Source organism: Cavia porcellus, unplaced genomic scaffold (genome assembly GCF_034190915.1).
Source record: "Cavia porcellus strain 051 isolate PalLab524CR breed Dunkin Hartley unplaced genomic scaffold, mCavPor4.1 scaffold_61, whole genome shotgun sequence".
Taxonomy (NCBI): domain Eukaryota; kingdom Metazoa; phylum Chordata; class Mammalia; order Rodentia; family Caviidae; genus Cavia; species Cavia porcellus.
This window is the reverse complement of record NW_026947544.1, coordinates 1,460,100-1,472,503: the sequence shown is the minus strand read 5'-3', so window position 1 is coordinate 1,472,503 and position 12,404 is coordinate 1,460,100. Positions and strand designations below refer to the sequence as shown.

The 12,404-nt window shown below is 44.9% G+C and overlaps 1 long non-coding RNA gene across 28 annotated transcripts in view; it reads left to right on the top strand.

Annotated features, from left to right (window-relative positions):
• Window positions 1–12,168, top strand: part of LOC134475115 (uncharacterized) — a 30,263-nt gene extending 18,095 nt beyond the window's left edge. For 13 of the 28 annotated variants that reach the window (XR_010046083.1, XR_010046075.1, XR_010046063.1 and 10 more), the window contains 3 exons: window positions 205–1,706; window positions 1,783–2,592; window positions 8,175–12,168. This is a non-coding gene — a long non-coding RNA (uncharacterized LOC134475115). Of the gene's footprint in view, window positions 1–204; window positions 1,707–1,782; window positions 2,597–8,174 lie in introns of all 28 variants that reach the window. The other 15 variants (XR_010046086.1, XR_010046084.1, XR_010046077.1 and 12 more) reach the window with 15 other exon arrangements.
• The last annotated feature ends 236 nt before the right edge of the window (window positions 12,169–12,404 follow it).

Genomic DNA, 12,404 nt, shown 5'->3' with positions numbered 1-12,404 from the left:
CAGTCTGAGACTGAAGGCCTAAAACCTCTGTAAAAAGTGACTTTTGTGAGTGACTTTTAGGAGTGCAGAGGAGAACAAGGGGCTACAGCACAGAATCTAGAGGCTGATGTCCATATCCATAGCAGAGGCACAGCTTGCTGGAGCACAACTGAGCTTGCAAGTGCAGACAGACTTTCTCCTCCTTCCCCTTTTGCTTCCATTCAGGTGACAAGACTATTGGATGGTGCCAGCCAATTAGGACAGGTATTTCCCCTCACCTATATGCCAGTCACTCCTGCAGACACACTCAGAAGAAGTGGGATTCAAGCAAAGCTGACTCATAGCCTTGGCAAAGCAGGTGATAAGCTTTTTTTTTTTTTTTTTTGAGACAAATTTCCTTATGCAATTCAGATTGGCTTTGAACTCACTTTGTAGTCCAGGTTGGTCTCAAATTTGCAGTGATCCTCTTGCCTCAGCCTCCTGGGCACTGGGATTAAAAGCATGTGCCACCACATGCTTTTAGGAGATAAATCCTTGTCATACCACTGAAGCTCCAGAGGACGAGTCCCCATGGAACTGTGCTGTAGCCCCTTGTTCTCCTCTGCACTCCTGGCACTATTTCCTTCCTCTTTCTGGCCCTCCATGTGTACCTTCATGCTCATGTCAGGTGCTTGATGGGCAAGATGATCTCTCCAAAGGTGTGTGTTCTGGCTCAAAGCAAGAAGGAGGGAGGAAGAGAGGAAAGAAGGAAGGAGAGAAGGAAGAAGTCAGCTTTTGCTTCTTAGCCATCCACAAGGGTAGATCATCTTTGACCTTTGATAGCTTCATTATATTGAATGAACCATTCACTATGCCCCTTTGCAAAGGATGCTGACTTTGGAATTGGTGGTCTTCCTGTTTCAAGGCCAGCCAGGCTGCAGACCTTCAGCTCGAGTGTGAGACTTCTACCTTTGACAGTGCCCATAATTCTCTGGGAAACTGGTAAGTAGTCACTTTCCAAGATGGTGCCAGGCACTTTCTCCCTTCTGAGCCTTCATCCTTGTGCAGTCTCCTCCTACTCTGGTGAAGCTGACCAGTGGAATATTCTGGACCACTCTGGAAGGGTGGGTGTGCTTTCAGAGGACAGACGGTAAAACACATCACCACTTTCTTCTTGCTTGCTGTCTCTTAGGCTTCTTGCTCTTGGGAAAGCCAGGTGTCATAGTGTGAGAACAGTTGAGGAGTCCCATGGAGAGGTCCTTGTGTTGAAGCAATATACACAAATGATGTTAGAAATTGGTGTTCCCACAGCCTGGCCAAGCATCAGACCATGCCTGATGGTGACAGAACTGTAATTTTAATGGGATGAAAATGAAATACAGGGTTGTTTAATACTCCCATAGCCCACTTGGTTTCTACCTTGGACAACTGCTACAGGGTGTCTTTTTATCCTGGGTAACTGATTCTGTCTCAGTTCTTACAGATTAGGATGTGAGTGTATATCAGGTACAAAGTACTTGCTTAGCATACCTGAAGCCCTGGGCTCCAACCCAGCACCCAGAAACCAAAACTGTGTATGGTTCTGGGGAAAGAACTTGGTGGGTGGTTGATGCAAGCCTGCCTTGGAGATTTTCATATATATATATATACCTGTTTCTCTAGGAAACCCTGACCCTTACACTGGCTCTCCTGTGGAGGCAGAGTTGGTTGATGATGGCCAAAGGGAGACTTCAGAAGCCCTTGCTGGGGTGAGCCCAAATCCTGCTGCTGGTCTTTCTGTGTCTGGCTGCAGCAGCTGCTGATCCCGGCTTCTTTTTTCAACAGAGGTGTTACAACCCTTTGCCAGGCACTTACACAGTCAGGTCTCTGACAGCTTCAAGCTGCTGAAAATAGAGGTATGTACACATTATGAACAGAAAAGCCAGAAAAAGAAAGGACCAAAGTGGTTTGTTGATAATGGTTTTGTTCTCACCAGGGCTATGAAATCCTTTCATGAATCAGTTTCCTTGCTGCTCTGTAGAGACCACAGCCTCTTTAATCCTTGATCACCAGAGAAAGAAACAGCTTCCCACTGTCACCCCACCTAAGAACCTGCGCAAATGTGCACTTGTGTAACTGCACATCAGGGTTCCAACACACCTGGGCACCTGGACTCCTGAGTACTTGGGCACCTGGGAGGGGCCTGGTCCAAGATATAGACAGCAACCAGGTGATGGAAAGGAGGGGTCTTTGTCCTGCCTGCCTCCTAGGTCTCCTGCCTGAGTTCAGGGAGAGCAGAGTTGATCATCTTCACCAAGGTATAAGCCCTAGCATGCACAAGCTTTACAAGAATGTGTGTATTCGCTTCTGATCCTGTGTAAGTGCAAGCATGGGGGAAGTGCAGTGGCCAGTGCTTTCCTGTGACTTGGTCTCCATGATGGAAATTTTCTTGTGCGTAACAGGAGGTGGAGGTGGCCAGGGCAGGAGACCACCAGTCCCTTATCTCTGTGATAGGAGAATGCAGCAGAGGCCACTTGGGACACAAACCTGCCCCATCCAGTGCTTTGAGAAGAAAGAGTCCTGTTCAACATATTGCAGGAGGTTAACAGAGGCCACAGAACACTGGAGACCGAAGTTCAAAGTCAAAGGATGCATGTATGTATGTATGCATGTATGTATGTATATACATATGAACCCAGGGACTTCACACTGAGCCACATTCCCAGCCCTTCTTTAACACAGGGTTTTATTAAGTTGCCCGAGGTGGCCTTAAACTCTTATCTCGGCCTCTGTTTTAGTCACTTCTGCTTGCTGGGACAAAATACCTGTCATCCTCAGCTTGAACAAGGAGAGCTTCATTTATGCTCCTGTGTTTACTCCATGGAGGGCTGGCTCTGAGGGAGGCAGGCTATGGCAGAAGGGCTTGGTGGAGCAAAGGTGCACACCAAGCATGGTGGATGGGAAGCATAGAGGAAAGGAAAGGAGTGAGTGACTCATCTCCCAACAGCACATTCAGCACCCTGTGATTGGATCAGCTTCCTGAAGCCCTTCCCACTCCCAAGTTAGGGTGGCTTTGGGCAAACATTTTAGAACTAAACCACTACAGTTTAGTTTAGAACTAAACCACTACAGCTGGGATCACAGGTGTGTGCTTGAAGTTTGCAGAGATGTGCATGTACATGTGTTTACATGCATGTGTTTATGTGTACAAATCTGTGTACACATGCATTTTTATGCATGTGAGCATTTTACACTTATACCCATGCACATGCAAGAATTATGTGCATGTCCAGGCATGCACATGTTTGTGTAAGTGTGAGCATCTGCTGATGTGTTCCTGCTTCTGGTGTGTAACCCGTGGGAACCTCTCCTAGACTTGCTATTTGTGTTGCCACCCTGGCTGATCACACTCACATTTGTGTGCAGTCAGAAATAATTCTAAACACTAGACTGCATGCTTGCTGAATTAATGGGTCAGGAGGAGCAGCCAAATTACAAAACATAGAACTCAGTGCAGTCAGGGGTGGCAAAGGAGGGGGAGAGCTGTGGTCTAGGGGTGGGGAGGGCTCGTTGTCTGGAGACCTGGTAGTCTTAGGGTAGTGCTTGGGCCTCAGGTGACCAGTTAGACAGGAAGGATAGCATCTGTGAGTGCACCTCCAGTTTAAAGGCCTATGCCTCAAGCCATTCCCAGCTATCCATGTCCAATGAAATAAAGACTCTCCTAGGTGTGCTTTTTCCTTGACTTCTTTTTTCTGCTCTTTCTTTTCCTTTCCTTCCTGGTTCTTTCCTCCCTGTCCTCTCTCCTACTCCTTCCTCCCTGCAGGAAATCCAAATGTTTAGCAAATCCCCTTCCTTCTCAGCCACCTTGGCAGCAATAGATGAAAATTCAGCACAGCACTTACCTTGCTCTGTAACTGAGTTCTTCCTGTAGAGAGAATGGTGATTCCTCGACCTTTCTGGTCAGGTTTATTCCCCCCCCCACCTGCCACCACTCCCTCTGACCTGGACAGAGTCATCAGGAGACGCTCAGAGATGGCACTAGGATGCCCTAAGGAGCAGCCATCTGCTGCTCTCCAGGTGTTGCAGTTGGTCCTATTCTGTGATGACAAAGATGCTGTGAAAGTCCCTGCATTTCTCCAGCACCTCTGAGCCCTTCACCAAGGTGCTGTTCTCATCAAAGCTGCCGCAGCTTGAGGCTCCTCCTCCAGGCTGCACAACAAGGGGCAGAGATCAAGGGGACAATGAGATTGCCTTGCTGGGGCTTGGAAGGCTATGCTTGCAATCAGCATTTCACATCTTCCCTGGGACTCTTAATCACCCTGAATGTGGGAGGGTATGAGTGAGTGACTCTGAAGTGCAGTCACCAGCCAGGGAACTCAGCCAGGGAACTTATTAAAAATTGGCCTGGTTTCCCCCCCCCCCCCCCCACTGAATCAGGAAATCTTGGGCCCTGTATGTTTGTTTGTGGGAGGGTTTTTTTGTTTTGTTTTTTTAGACGGAAGCATTTTTTTTTTTTTTTTTTTGTGGTACTAAAAAACTGAACCCAGTGTCATTCTACAACTAATCCCCATCTTTAACGTTTTCTACTTTTCATTTTGAGACATGGGCTCCCTAAACTGCACAAGCTGGCTTGGAACTCGAGATCCTCTTGCCTCAGCCTCCCAGGTTGTTGGGATTATAGGCTGTGCCACAGTGTGTGGCCCTTTGTGTTTTTTGAAGAAACCTTCCAGGTGATGCTAACTTGCTTGGTACTTGCCTGTGTCCCCCCCACCCCACCCCCACACAGGGATGGAACTCATGACCTCATACTTGTCAGGCAGGCGCTTATGTCACTGAGCTAAATCCTCAGGTCCGGATGCTTGTGTTTTGAGTCTTGTTATGCGGAAAACTATGCTCCTGCAGACTATGAGATTTCTTTTTCCCCCCTTACAGTATGTAACCAACTCTGAACCAGATAGTTTGATAGTGCAGGGGGAAAAGTACAGGTTCCAGCATCCAGGAATCCTGGGAGTGGGGTACAGACCAGAGAGGCCTCTGCATTTTGATCATCAATTCTGCAGTCACGACCAGTATCTTCCTTCTAGAAAGGTCGAAAGGTAAATGATTCTACAGTAAGAGTCCTGATTGTTGAATTTTGCTACAACCTCAAGACTTCCCTTTGCTTCCCAGTGATTTGACTTCCCTGGCTGGCAAGCTCCTGGCCCGGGATAATGAGAGTAAGGTGTAAATCCGTGAGGCCTAGGTAGCAGGGTCCCCCACTCCCACCCCACCGTGTTACAGGCAGCTGAGTTAGACAGAAGTATCCTAGGCAGTCAGACAGGGCTGGCCCCTGGAAGCAACCAGTGCAGAGACCTGATACTTTGTAATTGTTGGGGAGACCCACACCTCTGCTGTGGCCAGATTTCAAGACAAAAGTTCAAACAAATGCACTTGTACGCTAAGGATAAAGCATTAGGGATCCATATTCTACATAGGTCTCGATCACCCTGAGGAAAGCAAAAGGAGCCACTAACCTACCCTCTACAGGCAGAGTAACTGCTCTTAAAACATGCCCACTTGCTACATTACTTACTTTCGCATTTGTCTCCTATTTAATCAATTTTACCTGAGCAATTATACTCATAATCTTATTAGCTGGTCATAATTCTGTCCCACTTCATGCCACCTTGCAAGTTCCCATTTTTTCCCATCTGGGACCTATCTCACTTTGTGGTTTTACTCTGTAAAATCCCTAGAAAAGACAGAGTCTTTGGAGGCCCATTTGGGACTCCTTCTGTCTTTCTCAGACAGAATCTTTCTTTTTCTCAAAAAAAAAATATATTCTGCTCTTAACCTCTGTTGTTCCTAAAATTCATTCTTTGATTTTAAGAACAAGAACTTATACTGGACATCTAGTAGGTTGGAGTTTCTTTCTCCTGTATCACCAGTGGCTTCCCTTACTCACCCCAGCATTAGGATGCTGACTCTTCTTCTTTTGGTGGCCTCTAGAAAGTCAGAGAGCCAGCCGGGGGAGAGGGTATCTGAGTGCCAGTTGCAAAGTGACTCAAAGTGAGGATAGAACCTGTGGGCTTCTCTGAGAAGCTAGTGGCTTGTGTTGGTAGGAAGCTGCTACATTCTGTGAAGCCCCCTTGAGATCCTACTACACCCAGTTGACATTGTTTCTGTGCTGCAGTTTCCCAGCTGAGACCTCAGAAAACAGAAACATTTTCCTATAATAATACTAGCAAATGCATCCATAAGCTTTGTCTTCATGCCATTAGAATTTGCATTATCTCCTCTCTGAACTTTTGTCTTACTTGCAGGGAGAGTTGTGGTGTATAAAGCAGGGGAAATTATTTTACACTTGCTCTGGTTGGAAGTCTGTTTGGCTGTTCAGTAGATTCAAATGTGATGGCTTTGCTAGGAAGGATGGAAACCTTCAGATCACTAGCTGAAATCAAGAGCTCTCGGGCTGTGTTGAATAGTTTCAGATAGAATCAAATGAGTACTTTAAATTTAATGAGGTCAAGCGTGCTGCTCAGCACTCTGGAAGTATTTCCACATCTTATCTCCTCTGTTCTGTAGCATTTGACAGCTGATGTCCATATCAGGTAAAGCCAAACTCACATAATCCTGACAGCCACCATGCCATTTTGGAACATTTGAACTTATCTTAGCCAAAGACAATTTGGTAGCTTGCATGACTACCAATTTTCAATTTGGAGAGCTGACATTGTCCTTTTCGATCTCCCCTCCCAGGAAAAGGGATCATTTTATTAGGCCATTTGTAATAATTTATAAATAATTAGAATTTACTCATATCTTTGCCAAGAATGATCTATGACTTGTTTTGATCATTGTTTGAAGCTTCGAGGATTTTGTTTATTATACAACTACTTGGTCATTAGGGAAACATGTGGAGGTGAAACATTTAGTTTTCTGTGGACCAAGATTCGAGCCACATCTGGAGGAGCTACAGCACCCCAAATGCATGGACCTGTAGCTGTGTCCAGCAGCAGCCCCTGAGGAATTACTGATGGCATAGTTAGGTAACTGCTGTACTTCATGCAGGAAGCAGGAAACAAATCCAGCTACCCAAGTGGGCCTTCTGAGACTGTGCACACCCATGTTGGCTGCAGGTTATTAAATACCATAGGAAAATAACAAATTGGAGAGCCGGAGCCTCCATCTGTGGGCTTTATGTTGCTGGATTCAACCACCCACATAGGGGGAGTATGTGAGGAAAACCTGCATCTGTCCGGAACCAGCACTGATTTTCTCGTTTGCCATTATTCTCTAGAGAAGCCCACACAGTGACTGCTTTGTGGCATTTAGCTTGCATTCGGCCCTAAGGGATCTGGGCATGATTTAAAGTATAGGAGACTCTTCCTAGCATGTGCGTGGCTCTCAGTTTAATCCCTAGCACCAAAACAACCAACCAAGCAACTGGATGAGAATAATGTTCTGTATATTTCAAAAATCTAGAAGAAAGGAGTTTGAATATTTTTCCCATAAATAAATGACAAATGGTGAGGAGACTGGTAAGCCTAATCTCAGATCAATCACAGCGAGTACATTATTGAATGTTACACTGTCTTCCTAAATACGTATGATTATTTGCTTTTTTGGGGAGGGGCAGGGTCTCACTATTCAGTTCAGCACAGTTTGTAGTCACAGTTGAATTCACAACAATCTTCTTCTCTCAGCCTCCCAAGTGTTGGGATTACAGGTGTGCACCAACTTGCAAGGCATATGTGTGATTCTTATGTTTTATTTCAGTCATTAAAATGGAAAAGCTTAGTGGACTCAGTGCTAGAGTGCTGGGTAGCAAGCAGGTACTCGATCCTGTACACACAAAGGAAACTATGCAGGGAACATGCATAGATCACCCCTGCCACAACAATACGATGCATTATGAAACTTTACCAAAGTGCAGACAGAAAGGTGTTGAAGCTACATGGTAGTGGTTATCTATAGTCCCAGGAACTAAGGAGATGACGGGAGAATCTCTCGAGCCTTAGGAGTTTGACAGCAGCCTGAGAGACATAGTAAGATCCCATTTTTTATGGATTAAAAACTGGTGGTCAATTTAACACCAGCTGGATTACATCAGCATGGTGTTGTGTGTAGATGCTCCACCTGAGGAAAGTTGCCAACATAAACAGAGATGTGCAGAAAGAGAAGGGAGATATTGAGGAGTTGAGGTGTTGTGTTGTTGTGGGTTCTCTAATGTGTTTGAGCCATTGGTTCTCCTGCAGAAGCTCTTGTCCTTACATTGAGCATTGCTTCCTGGATCCGGAGAGGAAGATATGTGCCACTTGGTCTTCAGGATGAACTCATCATCATGCTGGCTTCCTGGCATGTACTTGACTGTGCTTATGGTTGGAGGAGCTTGGGCCTCTGTCTCGATGAGGATGGCTGTGGTGCTTTGTGGCCTTTGTTGTGAATGTGACTTTTGGCTCCAGCGTAGAACCCTCAACCTTCACCCTCATGGCATGGACTTTCTGACTTCCACTGCTGACTTTGGGTCTGCCCAGGACAGATTCATAAAAGAGACTTGCTTGAGTCCTTCTCATGGGCTCTAGACCTCCAGTTAAACTTGTGGGAGACATTGTCATGAGCTCTGGGTCTTCATCTGCCTATCATGCAGAACATTACTGTGGTATTTTGGCACTTGGGTGAATATTCTCTGTCTTCAGTGTTGTGGATAGATTTCCTGTACCTTCTTGTGTTAACTCTGGGTGACCATTGTAAAATAATATTATAAACTCCATGTCCTGATTTTAATTGTTCTCCTCACAACCCCTGACTATAACATCATTAAAAAAAGATGAAAGGTATTGACACTTTATTAATTGCAGTATTGATCTCTGAAATTATGTTAAGTACAGATAAGAATACTTTAGTTGGGCTGGGGATTTAGCTCAGTGACACACACACTTGCCTGACAAGTATGAGGTTGGTACCAAAACCAAAATGAGTAAATGAATAATAAAGTTAAGTTTAGGCGTTAAAATCTGGGTCTCAAAAATGGAAAAATGGAAGAGAAAAGGATAGAGTATTCAGGGAGAAGGGAACTATAGATTGGAAAATATAGGCTAGCATATCTATATTCAGGGGTTGTGTAGTAGACAGAGTTATGGCATTGTATCTCAGGGTAGGGAAGGTGCTGGAAAGATGGGCAAATGGGATGGTGTCTTAGTTACTTTTTACTCGTTGCTGAGACAACACACCTGATGCCCAAAGTTGGGAAAGGAAAGGTTTATGTCTTACAGTTTTTGGAGGTTTGAGTCCATATTCAGTTGGCTCCAAGGAAGGCGGGCATGGCTGGGTCACAGTTCATGGTGGCTGTAAGCAGCACAGAGGAAACCAGCAAAAGAGCAAGACACACCTTTTTCCTGCCATCACATTACATCTTGGCTAGACCCCTAGGCCAGTGTAGTACTCACACCCCCAATCCAAGTGTCAGACACTGAACCAATCACAGATGTGTAATACAAATGCAGGAGGCCTGGGGGCCTCCAAAATGAGCCATGACAGATGGGATGATTTTTGGGCTATATTCTGACTTTTTTGAGTACATTTTGGCTTTGAATTGTGGTGGAGGTCCCAGCAGATGGGAAGATGTAGGCATAAATTAGTGAAATGAACTCACCAGCAAAGCAAATAGTCCTGAATGCTAACTGCTAGAGACAGGGCTAGTGATATTTATGAATAAGATGGTAGAAACAGAAACAGGAAGGAAAGCCACCTAAAGAGATGGTGGGAAAACTTTCAAGTCTCATGAACACCTGAAAATTTTCTTTTTTGCTTATAATTCTGAGGTTTAGCAGCATCTTCCCCTTTCAGCTGTTGGACTCTGTTTAGTGCTTTCAAGAAGGTTGTTAAAAAACAGTAAACTTGACCTCTCCCTGGTCCTTGGCTTCTGGTCTCACCACATGATCCCCATCCTATATATTCCTGCTGTTATGATGCTAACCACCACTATAAGGTTCACACCAGAGCCAAGTCTAACCTGGTGCCCTACCCTTGAACTTCCAGAATTGTGAGCTCCATAAATTTTTTTCTTTATAAGTCACCCAGTCTCAGGTAATTTGTGATAGCAACAGAAAACAGACTGATACATTCTCATATCTTTCTTATCAGTGGGGAGGGGGTTAGAAAAATAAAATAAAATAAATTATTGCTATAAAATAAATTTTAATTAACCTTGTCTTAATTACTTTGTTGTTGCTTATACACATTACCCAACACCCAGAACTCTAAAAGAGGAAAGGCTTGTTTTGGCTCACAGTTTGTAGAAGTTTCAGTCCATAGTCTCAGTTTCAAGGTAGGGAGGTATGGCAGAAGAGCATGGCAGTAGAGAAACAGCACATGGAATGGCAGACAGGAAGCAGAGATCAAGGGAGGAATAGGGAGCTAGGACCTTCCAAGCCATGCTCCCAGTGACCCATTTCCTCCCACCAGGCTTCACCTCCTAACATCACATTTAGGTATGAACTTATCAGTGGACTAATTCCTTGATGAGTGTGATGCCCTCATGATCCAGTGACCTCCCAGGAGCCCCACCTGTAAGTGAATGAGGCTTTGGGGGTACATCTAGATAAAAACCATAACCTCATGTATCTTTTACTGTTTAGCTTTTAGTTTACCATATAATCTTGCCATTATTATTGTGTTGTTATTATTTGCAGCTTCAGCCCAGAGCTCAGACCATGGTGGTAGCTCTAAAGATGTTCCCTGAATTGGATGTAATCCTTTTCAGAAAGTTCCCCTATGACTATTTTTGGCCCAATTTAATTCCCTATCTTCATAGCACTTGACAGATGCCCTGTGCCTTGGTCACTCCCCACACTTGTTGCATTTCCCCCTTGACCACATAGCTGGACCAGCTTTCCTAGTATCCCTGGTGCTTCTGTGCAGCCATATGCCAGACTTCTGTCCAGTGCAGTGTGGCTGAGATGACATGTAGCATGTCCAGGGTGAGTCCCACACAGCTCGCTGGGCCATGCCTGTGATCCTTGGCTTTCTCTCTCCACTACATACCTGGAAAGGTGAGTCTTTTGTAGCCCTGAGACATGACAGGTGGATAAATTGGAGGGTGAAGAGGTGTCTGAGAGCCCTGTCTGGGAAGTCACCTGCCCATCAACATGTTGCCTGACCAATACATAAGTGTGTATTGTGTTCAACTCTGGAGGCTGTTGATTACAGTGTCTGTCCTACCCTGACTGTCTTGTGGAGAAAGGGTACACCTCAGAAAATGGAGAGCAGGGATGCATATTCATATGCATTATAAATATTAGGGACACACATTATGAATAAAGAATTTGTATTATGAATGCAACTGTATATTATATACTTTAATTAGACAACATCTATTACTGTATAAATACGCAAATACATTATGTAACCTCAGAAGTTGTAAAGACAAGAGATTCATGAATGTGGTGATTCAGTGAGATTAAGGTTATCATTTTCCCTGCCTGTTTTTCTGAATGCCAGTGGATTTCCTTCTTGAAACAAGGACAAGATTATGGAGAACCTTCCCAAGGGTCATAAGTGGGTGATGGATGTTATACTAAGGCCCCCTAACTATCATGCCAAAGTCTGTTCTGTATAAGCCTGCCTGCTGCTTTCCCTCCCCTTCCCCCTTCCCATCTAACTAGGTTAAATTTTAACTTCCCGAAAGGCCATAAAACAAAGGCCTGAGGTAATAGCTCCTGACAACCCCCTTCCCTACCCAGTGGCCCCATCACGAATTGTGTATTCTTCACAAAAATAGCTTCGTTTGTATCATAGCAGTACCTGTGTGTTCCTTTTCCCTCAGGGTAAAGGATTGATATGTTAATCAATGCTCTCCTCTGTAAAGAATTGTAAAAATCTTACCTAATTAATATGTTAACCATTGTTGCCCTCTACAAATGGCAGTTGTGGTGCTAAAGTAAGGTAACTAAAGTTGTTAATTGCTGTTAGACTTCTCTATTCTTTGCTAAGAAAAACAAGATTTCTTCTTATCTAAACTTGCTTGTATGCAGGGAGACTTGCTTACCCTTACCTGATCTTGCTCTTCCCAAGAGTTGTAATCACCGTTTCACCCCTATCCCCTTCCTTACATTGTGTTACCAGCAGCAGTTTGTGGATTTACAAGATAAAAGCCCTGACTTTTAGCTGTGAGGTGCATAGTCTCCAAATTGGCTCCTGGAGGCTGTGTCACCAGGCCTGGAAATAAAGCCTTTGCTTCCCAAATTTTAATTTCTTGCTTCCTTGGATTTTATACGGGGGTCCGAGTTATCACAATCGACTGCGGAAAGGCTTAGTATTTGGTCTCACTACTATTGTGACGTTTGGTGGCAAGCCCTCTGCAGTGTGGGCAGAGTCCATGTCCCTGTGCTTTCAGGCAGCTGGCAGCTTGCACCCTTGCACAGCTGGAAGTACCTACTTTTGTGCACTTTGTGGGCTGCCATTGGTGGGGATGTCCAGGCCTGACA